This window comes from Polistes dominula, unplaced genomic scaffold (genome assembly GCF_049000335.1).
Source record: "Polistes dominula isolate Pdom_NZ unplaced genomic scaffold, Pdom_raw_medaka contig_79, whole genome shotgun sequence".
Taxonomy (NCBI): domain Eukaryota; kingdom Metazoa; phylum Arthropoda; class Insecta; order Hymenoptera; family Vespidae; genus Polistes; species Polistes dominula.
Window position 1 is genome coordinate 3,657,501 of NW_028300916.1, and position 13,179 is coordinate 3,670,679.

Genomic DNA, 13,179 nt, shown 5'->3' on the forward strand with positions numbered 1-13,179 from the left:
TGGTTAGAATCTTCTCATCCACGTTAGGTTACCGTAACGTTACGCTACAGTTGGCTATTTATAATCACGAGCTCGTTCCAAATATCGTGCATTCTAGCGCATAATCCGTTAGCTTCAGTTACTTCCCCAAAGGAACAAAGAAAGGTCGGTAAACTGAAAGAGAGAAAAAGAGAGAGACAGAGAGACAGAGAGACAGACAGAGACAGAGAGAGAGAGAGAGAGAGAGAGAGAGAGAATAAAAAAGAGACACACGTAGAGTGACACGTGTAATTTTTTATTATTCGTATCATTTCTATAAAAGTTGCATCATTATGTGTGTGTGTGTGTGTGTTTTTTTTTGTCTTCTTCTTCTTCTTCTTTTTTTTCTTCTTTAAAATACACTTTTATCTTATTACACATTAGTGATTCATACTAAGGTTTTGTCATCACTTTTATTTTGTATTTTTTCTTTTTTTATCTTTTTTAATGAGTACATTGAGTACACACTACTTCATCATAAGTTCGATCAAATACACATAAAGTAATGATATACTTGAACATTTTGTATATATACATACGTGTGTATATGTATATGTATATGTATAGGTGGGTTTATATAGATGAGAATATGAAACGCATGTTCGTCTAAGGAAATAATTAATTAATGATAAAAACCACAGGTGGCTGTCCAGCAAATAAGCAACCGTCATCGATCGTCTAGACTTCGTGTTTTCTTCTGCTCGTTCCTTTCGTTTTTTTTTTTTTATTTTTATTTTTTTTTTTTTCTATCGATCTCATAGTTTGGTAGGTAAAAAAAAAAAAAGATGGGTTTTCTCTCCTTTTTCTATTCTTCTTTTAACTATATCGAGAATAGTTAAAGTTTGAACGAGAGTTAGTTTAATAGTCTACCTTTTTTCTAACGGAGGGAAGGGGATATTTTAATAAAAGGGAAAGTAAAAAGAAAAAAGGAGAATGAATTTATCTTCCTCCCCTTTTTTTCTTTTTTTTTTTTATGTGTTTTTTGATTTACTCCCATCTTCCTCTGTGTCGTCCCTATTTTGTACCTTCTCAGATGATCCGTAGAATTATTTTCCAGTATGGTGTTCAAACGAAAATGAGAGAGAGATCCCTTTTTGGAAAAAGTTTACCTGAGAAAATGAAAGGAACGTTCGTTTTTTTTTTTTATTTTTTTTTTACGAGTCTTCTCGTGTTGTCCTTGATTTTGTCCTTTTAAAAGGAAACGAAAGGAAAGGATGGATAAGATAAGAAGAAATTGTATTTGTCGAAAATTTATGAAAATTCTTAAAAAGTGTATCCTTTCTTTTGCATTTCTTTGGAAAAAAAAATATATATATATAAAAGAAAAATGGATTTGGAATGGTCACCATAAATGATACTCATAGATATAAAGTGAAGGATGTTATCAAATTTTTTTTTCAATAAATTTATCTTTTCTTCGGATTTTTAGATTTTTCTATTTAAATTTGTTCTTTGCTTTTTGATTATTGCATATGTTTATACAATTATTTTGTATTTTTCTTCTTTTATTGAAATATCTTCTTCTTCTCCAATTTAAATATTATTTATTATATATAAATTAAATATTACTGTAATATTAAATATATTCTATTTAAATATTATTTAATATATATATAATTTAAATATTACTATAATATTAAATATATTCTATTTAAATATTATTTAATATATATATAATTTAAATATTACTATAATATTAAATATATTCTATTTAAATATTATTTAATATATATAATTTAAATATTACTATAATATTAAATTTATTCTATTTAAATATTATTTAATATATATAATTGAAATATTACTAATATTAGTATTAATTAAATTAATTAATTAGTATTAATTTAAATATACTATAATATTAAATTTATTCTATTTAAATATTATTTTAATATTAAATATATTCTATTTAAATATTATTTACTATATATATAATTTAAATATTACTATAATATTAAATATATTCTATTTAAATATTATTTATTATATATAATATAATTTCTATTTTTTATATATATTTATTTTTATATATTTTAATATATATATATATATATATATATATATATATATATAATATATTTAATATATATAATATAATTTGAATATTATTCTATAATATTAAATATATTCTATTTAAATATCTTCTTCTTCTTCTATTTAAATATCGTCTATTTAAATAGAAGAAAATTAAAAAAAAAAGTAAACGTATAAACATATGCAATAATCAAAAAGGGAAAGAACAAATTTCAATTTTATAAAAACAAATTTAAATTCAATGAACAAATTTTGAAAATTTCATTCTATTTCAATTCCTTCTTTGCTTTTTGATTATTGCATATGTTTATGCGTTTATTTTTTTTTTTATTTTTTTTTTTTTTCTTATCAATTCAACAAGTAGATAATAAAATTATTTTGTAAATAATTATTCATCCGTTGACGACGAATGGTGATAATGATAATGATTATGATTATGTTAGTACTGATATACTCGATTTATTCGTACAAAACATACTTCAAAGTAACTTGAAATTTTTCACTTATAATCAAACCATAAGATTTCTTCTACCGGGTTGAATTTTACGAAGAACCTTATACTTTGTTTCCATGCGTACAGATATTACACGTGTTTGTAATTTTATACACACGTACGCACACGCACACACACACAGACAGACATACATATATTTATACAATGTGTTATATAACCAACGTTAAATTGTAATCTTTTATTGCGCAAGAAAGTATTCGATTAGGCTACTATACGTACCTTACATAAATACACATTTACGTGCAGGTGTATATTGAATTACGTAAGATAATTTTCGAATTAACTCAAACAAGTCATTCGGTCAAACATTTATGCATGTAAGTGTAAATGTACGTACGTATATATATATATATATATATATATATATATATATACACGTATAGAAGATCCCTTAAATCCGTAAAATATTTTCGATCAAATAAAATATATCAAATTATCGTATAACAGGTTTTTTTTATTTTTTTATTTTTTTTTTTATTTTTTTTTTAATGATAAACGTGAATTACACATTTGCAAGAAATTTATTCGATTAATCTTTTTGTTTGATTTTCTTTTTTTTTGTTTTTTTTTTTTTGTTATAAATTTTCTGAAACATCAGTAACAAGATGATAAATAAATTATGTAAATCTGACTTGATGAGGAGAGATCTAGCGAGATGAAAGTGCAGTGAACTCTTCTCGGTTAAAATAGGGACACGAAGGTCCGTTAAAGAAAGAAATCGTTGAGGACCCTTCATGCTAAAGGGTGGGGCAAGAAGGGTAGGGAGGGAAGGGCAAGGGAAGGAAAAGGAAAGGGAACGAAGGAACGGGCCAACATAACGATTACGACTCTCCTCCGACTACTGTTGGATTTCATCGAGTATAAATTCGAACGGATAGGAGTTGAATAGGATCAAGGGGTGGTATGAGAGAGAGAGAGAGAGAGAGAGAGAGAGAAAAAAAAAAAAAGAAAAGAAAGAAAAAGAAAGAGTGAGAGAGAGAGAGAGAGAGAGAGAGAGATGAATAATCATTCTTTACATTAAATATATAGGCCACGTTACAGTAAACGAATAAAATTTCTCTCTCATGATTGAAAATAAGTATAATATACACGCGTATCGTTTATGTTCAATCAAAAGTTACGAACCAACATTTATGTTAATCTCAATTATTGTTGATCGTACAAATTTGTAATAATATAAATCAAGATTTTGAATCAAAATTCTTTTTACAAAGTTACTACTAATAAATTTAAAAGAAATATATATATATATATATATATATTTATGTATTCAATTTATACATCTTTTCTTTTTCATTTATATATTAATGGATATAATCTAGCAAAGTATTTTATTATGGTAATCACAAAAAGAGAAATGGGTTTACGGTTTATTATACAATTGGATAATTGTTTCTTACGTCTTATACGATTACTTGTACACATATTTTTTGTTTCTTATTCTTCTTTTTAATTATTATTATTATTATTATTATTATTATTATTATTATTATTATTATTATTATTATTATTATTATTATTATTATAATTATTATAATTATAATTATAATTATTGAAAACGAAAAGTACAGAAGTTTTATCGCAAAACAAACACATATGCCATACTCGTTTATAAGTCGCGTGTTATCTTATATTATATATACATATATAATATAATATAATATATATGTATATATATATACTTATATGCATAAATATATATGTTACATATGTAGAGCACATGTGAGTCATGAACATAGTAATGGGAGAAGAACAAAGAATCATAAACTAATGTATTCAATGAGACGTGCGTTACACATATGTGTATCTACATACGGGTTGTTGGCTCGATCGCGATTCTTATCCGACATTTAGCCGAAAAAAATAGAAAAAAAGTACATTACGCACGATTAGGTACTATCTATAGTTTCTTTTATGGTTTATTTCAAGTAGCTGACGAAACTTGCTTCCGCGTTGCATCAGGCTTAACGATAATAAAATGCCGTTGTGTTGTTTACCGATCGTTAATAACGATGAATCTTTTTTTGGTTTATAAAATCTATTATTTTATATCTTCTTATTTTTTTTTTTTGTTTTTTTTTTTTGTATTCTTTAAAAATATCCAAAAACCTGACAGACGAATGTTAATTAAATAACATTGATACATTCGTTACGTAAAATCATCTATGAGAATGTATATATATACATACTTACGTACATATATATATATATATATATATATATATATATAGATATATAAAGTTGTTTTTCGCAAATTTACTCACGCGACATTTGTCCTTTTGTTTGCTATAATAAAAAAAAAAAAAAAAAAGATTGGTGTTTTCGAAAGATGCTACTCGATATTCGACTTATCGAAAATTTCTTTGAATTAATTTGTTTTTTTTTTCTTACTTACTTGCTTGCTTGTTTTGTTATCTCTCGTAAAATGTACCTAAACGTTAAAAAAAAAAAATAAGTCGAGTAGATAAGAAAGAATTTGTTTAAATCTCACGTAGGCAAGCAGTCTACCTATCTTTACCCTTATTCCATTACTCCTCCACCTCAACCTACCCCTCAATTTACCTCCCTCTGCGTTCAAGTATCGTTTCTAGTTTCGTATTAAACGAACATATGTGTTTGTGTTTGTGTGTGTGTGTGTATGTGTACAAAGGAAAATAACTTGCTCCTTCTCCTTGAAAAATATTCCATCTGCGTTTCTTTTTATGAAACAACTCGAAAAGGGTCCTTGGTACCCTCCCTCTCTCCCAGCCTCACTCCTTTATCCCCCCAAGAGTGATCCTCCGTCACCACAAGAGACTTTAAAACTCGACACCGAGGAAAGAGAAATACACGCTTGGAAGAATTTTTTTTTTCGCTCGTTTCTACTCCGCTAAGTCGAGTTTCAAATCTTACCATACGTAATACGTGTGTGTTATACATATATGTATATACAAGTAAATATGTCGTAACATTTGAGGAGGGTGAAAATAAGACCATAAAACTGTAGGCAAGTGTTGGTACGACGACTATGACGACTACGGGGGGTGGGGAGGGGGAGGGGGAGGGGTGGTGGGTTTACGGGTTTCGGTTGAAACAGAAAGAAGAAAACGATTTTATAACATTCGGCCAAAAAAACTCTTGGTGTATCTTCAAGCTTGTTTACGAACGCTTGTTTACGCCGAAATATACGCAAGTGGATGCTTCGTAATGCTTTGCAGATAACTCAACAACGAGCGCATTTCTCAAGCTTTTAAGGTGAATGGTGGTGGTGGTGGTGGTGGTGGTGGTGGTGGTGGTGGGGACGTGCTGCTTATTTTTCTTGATTTTCTTTTTATTGTTATTATTATTACTTTTCTCTTATTTTCTTTTATATTTTATTATATTTCGAGCATCGAGAAGATTTGCCAATTTACGTCATCGAAGCTTTTTTGCTTGGCACCATACCAAAATATTTTCTTCTCGGTGTAGTAGTAGTAGTAACCACCCACCGTTTGTAAGATCTATCCAATGGTGTCGATTAATTCCTACCATGGGAGGGGGGGGGATTTTCTTTTATCATGCTTTATATTTTTTTTCCTTTTATCAACAAGAGAAAAAGTGATAAATGTATACACGCTAAGGTGTAAAAGATGAAGTTTTAACTTTTTCTTTTTTTTTTCTTTTTGTAGATTTTCGTAAAGATATCGCGCGCATGGTTTTATTACCACAGGCAAGTTTTATCAAATGTCGTCCTATATCTGAAATATATCATTAAAGATAACAGCGTTCTTCCGTTGTTCACTATTACCATGATTATCGTTTTGCGTGTACCTGTTTCTCCACGCAAGGACGTTCTGATAAGGAAAAAAAAGCTTTTGATGATAGACAATTATATATATATATATATATTTTTTGTTATTTTATTTCTTTAACCCTTTCATTGAATTTTTTTTTGTTCTTCCTAAAGATCTTACCAATCGTGGAAGAAAATACTTTTTTCTAGATCTGACGAGATTTTTTTTTTGTTGTTGTATTATTTTCTTTTATTAACTTTCTTTAGCGTATAGTATTTTCGTCTCGTGATGATAATTCCGTGTATATATATCTCTCTTATGTACATTTTCACACCCATATAGATATAATGCATTAGCACGTGTACGCGCCTTTACTCTTTCTTTTTCTTATTTTTTTCTTCTTCTTCTTTTTTTCAAAAAGAAATCCGAATCGATTTACTTCGTAAACATCGTTATCTCTCGCAATCCCTCGACTTTGAGTTTGTACGTGCTAAAGGAGATTGGTTTTGTCACGTGGTAAAGGGAGAATACTTTATTGCAATTCCTCGTCATCATCATCATCATCATCATCATTATCCCTTTCAAATTTTGTAAACAATTTAATCTCAATTCCACGTGACATTAAAAACGTCTTAATAATTAATTAATACTATATAATTTTCGAATGGCACCAACGTGAAACCACCAACACTTACCCGATAGTTTACGTATGGCACCAACGTAGAACCATCGGCATTTACCCGATAATTTTTGCATGGCACTAACGTGAAACCACCGGACGTCATAGTGTTAATATAGAATTGATTGTATTATTTCTAACTTTTATCTTCTTCACGTCGTTTAATTTTTAACGATCGGTGTCTTAAAAAAAAGGTGAGGGTAAAATTTGTAATCAAGACACCGTGAAAGAAAAAAAAAAAACTCACGAAAGCGAAAAGTGAACGCTTCGATGCGAATTAAAAGATTTAACAACGTGATAATCTTGTATTATACAGAAAGTAACATTGTTCTTTAATAAAGTATTATTAAACATTTTGCTCGTACGAAAAGAACAGTCGATCTAAAAACAGTTCGTTATCGATTAGATCTTTATTTCTTCAAATCTTTCATCTCTCGTTATCGCATAAATAAGGAAAAAACAAGTATTACAAGTATACATACAGAATCAAGCGATTATACCTGTAAAACTCGTATGCTATAACAGTTTGCTTGCTTGCGTGCGTGCACGCACGCATACTTACACATGCTATTTTCACCAGGTTAATTGTCACACACCAATATTTACACATGCAATTGTTTACTCTGACATTTTTCAAATTGTCTTCGTTATCGATAATACAGTTATTTTTAAAGCTTGTTCGGTAACATATATTGAACATATGTAGGATACATATGTGTATATATAATTCTCTTTGCGTAATGAAACCATAATTTTTATTTTTAACTATTTCGTATGTTAACGTTTAAAAATAATTATTTTCTATAATTTGATATAGTACTTTAAAGATGAAAAAAAAAAAAAAAAAAAACAAGTGTAACTTGGAGGCGCCGGGCATCGATCCCGGTACCTCTCGCATGCTAAGCGAGCGCTCTACCATCTGAGCTACGCCCCCAGTGTGTCTACACGTGTAATCTGATCAATCTTATGGAGATAAGTAATCGTATTTATTTATTAGTCTCTAACTTTGATTTATTTCTCACGTGACACGCGTAAACATAATTAAAAGTATATTTTTGAAGATAAATTATTTAAAAATATTTTCTTATATTTCGTTCGTCATTAAATCGAAAATATTTCATTAAAGTTGCGATGATGTTTTTGGAATGTGTGTGATGTCTTTATTGTAATAGTTAAATTTAAATTTCACTGATAATTCTTATCATTTTCAAATATAATCTTTTTTAAAATCGGTGTCAGATCGTTGCACTTAGCAACTAGTAGTTGGACGGAAATGACGTAACAGTCGCGGTGCAGCTGTGCTCTTTTACATTATACATCGAATATGGCGTGACTTTCTTTTTCAACGTTTCACGCTGACCCTAAGTCCAACTCTGGCTTAGCTTTGCTTTTATGTGTATATAACAACACAACAGTAATAATAATAATAATAATAATATCGTATATCTAATTGTTAGTGCAAATACATTCATAGATCGGATGTTTAAATCGATCCTTTGAAAATTTCTTTATTCTATACACCGTATATTTGTTTTATTCATAAATGATAATTTGAATAAATAATTATTTTATTAAATATCACACATGTGCGCGTGACGAGTGTTAAACAAAATTCATATTAAATATGATATCATTTGTTATTTTGTCGTGACTCTAATTATCGTTCGTAACTTTTTGATTTTCTTCTAATTAAATGATCTATCAATCATTTTTGATGAAACCTACAAATATATCTTTTGACGCTTAAACTTCCTGTAACATCGACTACATATGGTTCAGTCATAAATCTTAAACGACAAATTCGTGAGTCTTTTTATACGCCAGAAAAAGTGTAGTCTCTCGTTATCAACAATTCTGACTCATGGTTGTTAAACAATTTAACGATAAAACTATCAAAAATAGTTCATATAGAACTTTCATTTATTATTTTATTTTATTTTTCATACAAATGTTGTCCAACAGTCCAAGTAAACTGATATGTTTTCTATCAGACGTCTACCAATTCTAATTTCTTTACGTATATCCCATTAATTGTTTGTAATAGTTCTAATGATTTCAAGTGTCATTTTCGTCATTGTCATCGTCATCATTGATTATACAAATCATATGTAATCCCACGTGTATTGCTTTTTTTCATCATTATCGGATATTTGTGACTAATGCAAAGATTAGGTGGAATAATGAGAAATAAAATTGGCAAACTTTGTGTTTAGTTCACGTCAGAGACCATGAAAAAAAAAAAAAAACAAAAACGTATTTTTGTTTCGAAGAAACTGAAAAACAACTCTTCATTAACATAGCAACACGATTGTTTAATTCGTCATACGTCCATCCATATCGATCACAAAGTTCTTTTTTTTTTTTTAATACGTCAGTTAAGAACGATAATGTTTTTCATTTTCTTTTGTGTTTGTTATTTTTGTTTTTGTTTTTATTTATACGAGAAATTACGTAAGATAGAACAACTCTTTCCTTCCTTCCTTTCTTTCTTCTTTCCTTCTTTTCTTCATTCGTGTGTCTCCTCCACCTCTTCTACCCCTGTTTTGCAAGTTACAAGAAAACCTGTCTCCTCAAGGCTCTCTCGCTTTTTCTCTTTGTCAACAACAGTTGCTGCTGCTGCTGCTGCTGCTGCTGCTGCTGCTGCTGCTGCTGCTGCTGCTGCATCTACTTATGAATAATTTTTCTATTAGCGATGTTACACACTTATCTATCATATCTCTTTTACCATCATCAACGTTATATGTGTTGCGTTATAGCTTATATTATTTTATGTGTAATTTTATTGTTCATTTCTTTTTATTTTCTTTCTTTCTTTTATTTTCCCCTTTGAGTCAGAGATTTATTATAAGACTTTTATTTTTTTTTTATATTTAATGAACTTTGATATTTCTTTCTCTATCTATATTTCTCCATGTTGTTCTTTGTTCTTTGTCATTCGCGAAGAATGAGGAAAAGAAAAAGAAAAAAGTAAAAAAAAAAAAAAAAAAGGTGTAGAACAATAGGAACAAAAAGACAGGTGTCTTATTTTTAACGATGATCCTCGTCCTCCTCCTCCTTCACCACCTTGTGTCATCGTGCAAGCAACACGACTTTACTTATTTTCTTTCTATGGTAAATAAAGTCGCGTGCTTCCATACCTTTCTTTACGTAATCGAATCCATCTTGTTGTCTTTCTTTTGGGTTAGTGCAAAATTGCTCGTAATTCTTGACTACTACGTTTGGTCCTTTACAAAGGAAACGATTTATTTTAATTACGAATCGGAGTAGTAATAGCAGTAGCGAGATCCACGTTTCTAGGGATGGTGAAGGAACTTAACGAGAAGGAAGAGAAAAGGAGAAGGAGGTGGAGGAGGTGAGCCCTGGAGAACGAACCGTGATTCGTGGACTTGAAGAGGAGAAAGAAAAAGAGAAAGAGAAAGGGTAGGAGGTGGTGGTGGTGGTGGTGGAGGTGATTTCCGAGCGACGAAGCCTATAATAGCATATGGCAGTGCTGTAACGAGAGGCGCTTTCCCGAACGTTGACCCCTTCTGTGCTTCCAACACTAACCTCGCCCAAGTAGCCGCTCCCGAGAATACAAAATAACAGAAACACTTTACGGTTGTTTCGTCGTAGCGTTAGAAAGATCGACACGATCGATCGATCGATCGATCGATCGAACGAACGAACGACGATCACACAAATGATCTTCGTAGAATTAATCATTTACTAACTTTTTTCTTTTCTTATTACAAGTTCCTAATTTTCTATGTGTTCCTTTCTGTTTTATGTGACCACGATGGTGTATAACTTATGCGTTTACATGATGATTTCATTTTTTTTTTTTTATATATAAGATTTATAATCGTCGAAAGATTAGGTTAAAATGGAAGATGTATTGGGTTGGCAAGAATGTAATTCTAGTGTAAAATATCACTTTCTTGCCTACCCAATAGAATTAATAAGAGGGACATCGGGATAAATCAATTTGGTTATATTTTTGAAATTCTAATTAGTTTGTACGAATAGTTTCATCACGAGGAACGTGTTGAATGAGAAACAATTATTATTTTACGATCTATCGTAATAACACCTTCTTTTTTCATATATATATATATATATATATTTTTGATGTGCATAAAAATAAAGTGTCAGAAATAATACGTGTCCTTAGATCTCGCGTTTCGTTCCTTTTTAAGAGTTACGGAGGAACGTGTGTAAGATCACAGAGTCGTTCTCCTTGGTGGCTTTAAAATCTGTAATCAACACTCTCACGATTAGTGCCACTGTTTGTTTCAAGTGTAATTAATATTTCTAATACGTTAGAGACTATTGGATTTGCAAGTTTGGCTATCGAGCTTTTATCGAGGTCAAGATATATAAACTCATTTTTTCATATTTTTAACAACTCAAGTAATTACGTCATTTGGACATATTTAGACAGCTTCGTCAATTTCTTCTTTTTTTTTTTATTTTTTTTATTTGTTTACAATTTTTTCAAAAGTAATTATACAAGTAAGATACGACAAATAGTATAGTAGTACACTTATCGTCATTTTGAAATATGTATATTGGGTTGGCGAGAAAGTAATTACGGTTTTATTTATTGCCAACCCACAATAATATTATATTATATTAAAATACTTATATTATTTTATAATATAATAATATAATTTATTATATTATTACTATATATTAAATTTAATTTTAATATATTTAATATATTAATAAAATATATTAAATATAATTATATTATATATATTAATATACACATATATTAATATTAGGTTATTATTAATGAAATGTCTGATTACTCGGATTATTTTCATCTCGAAATCAGACATTTCATATTTAATGACCTAATATATATATATATATATTTACTTAGTACCAAAATTACTTTCTTGCCAACCCAATATTTGTAAAAATTCATAAACGATGCCGAAAGTAAAGAATAAATTTGTTCAAATTATAACTTTCAGGTTGTGAAAATCTTGTTATTCCTTTGTACAGTAGGCGTGTCATCTATGAAAAGCAAAGTGGTGAATCACTCAAGGCTTTGAAAATCTAGTAAGAAGTCCCTTTGTCCGGATGTTCCAATGGTAGGGAGGAAAGAAAAAAGATCCCAGAAAAGTGGGGGGGGGGACGACGACGACGACGACACCACGTCTCGTAGAAATCGATGGGTCGGTTGGTTGGTTGGTTGGTTGGTTGGTCGTTCGTCTCTTAACTTTTATTTTTATTTGAAAACGAACGGATTCTTAAAATATTATTTCATTGTAAAGTTAAGCTAAAGGAGACACGTTTCAGCTGCGATCGATGAAGAATGAACAGGTAAATGTTGTAATAGGCACAGGTATGATCATCGTCAACATCCGAGTTAATTGCATCATCCGATCTTCTTACCTTTGAAAATAATCGAATGCCATGTCGATGCAAATCGAGCGGTTTTTTTTTTATAAATGAGACAGCAATGATTAATAATAATAGCCAACGCTTTATAACTATTGAAATAGAACTTATAATTAAAAGGATTAGAAAAAAAAAAAATAATAATAATAATTCATCAGGACAGTTCCTATCTCGTCTTATATTATATGTTGAATCCTTAAAAATGAAGTTGATATTTTTAGGTCGGTTAATACCTCTGTTGCTAAGGCATCAGCTGATCGAGCCGGCTGCTTGCACACCTTCAGTGCCGTATATTGCATCAGATTTAGATATATACATACACACAGATATATACACACATATGCACACATATACATTTATCTCGAGGAGAAATAATCGATTTGATATTCGACAAAATAATTATTCGAATAATTCCTATAAACAAATAATAATATAATTGATAATTATTTTTTAAAATTTATAACAAATAATAAATGATAAATAAATAAATAAATAAATAAAATAAAATATTCCTTTAACTATATATAATAGTATTTTTAATATTTAAAAAATGTAGAAGAGAGTAACGAAGGTTTCTTTGTGCGTTAGTTCTATGCTAGGGAAATGTTAAGAGCTTTTATATACGATACTGTCGACCAATGACAAGAGCGAAAAGTCGGCTCTTTTCCACCACCATGAGCTTTTTCCCTCCCACTACCTAGTCGAAGCCGACCAGATGATCGTCGGGCACGAGCGCACGGTATCGAGCTATCATACACCAGCGTCAGTTAGCAACCGGCTTTTCAAGGAACATG

General features: G+C 29.7%; 1 protein-coding gene and 1 non-coding gene across 4 annotated transcripts in view; one reads left to right on the top strand and one right to left on the bottom strand.

Moving 5' to 3' along the window:
• Nucleotides 1-13,179, top strand: part of Sesn (Sestrin) — a 133,692-nt gene that overhangs the window by 98,924 nt on the left and 21,589 nt on the right. The gene's annotated exons all lie outside the window — the stretch shown is intronic.
• TRNAA-AGC (transfer RNA alanine (anticodon AGC)) lies at nucleotides 7,859-7,931 on the bottom strand. Its single transcript has one exon. It is a non-coding gene; the product is annotated as a tRNA-Ala (tRNA).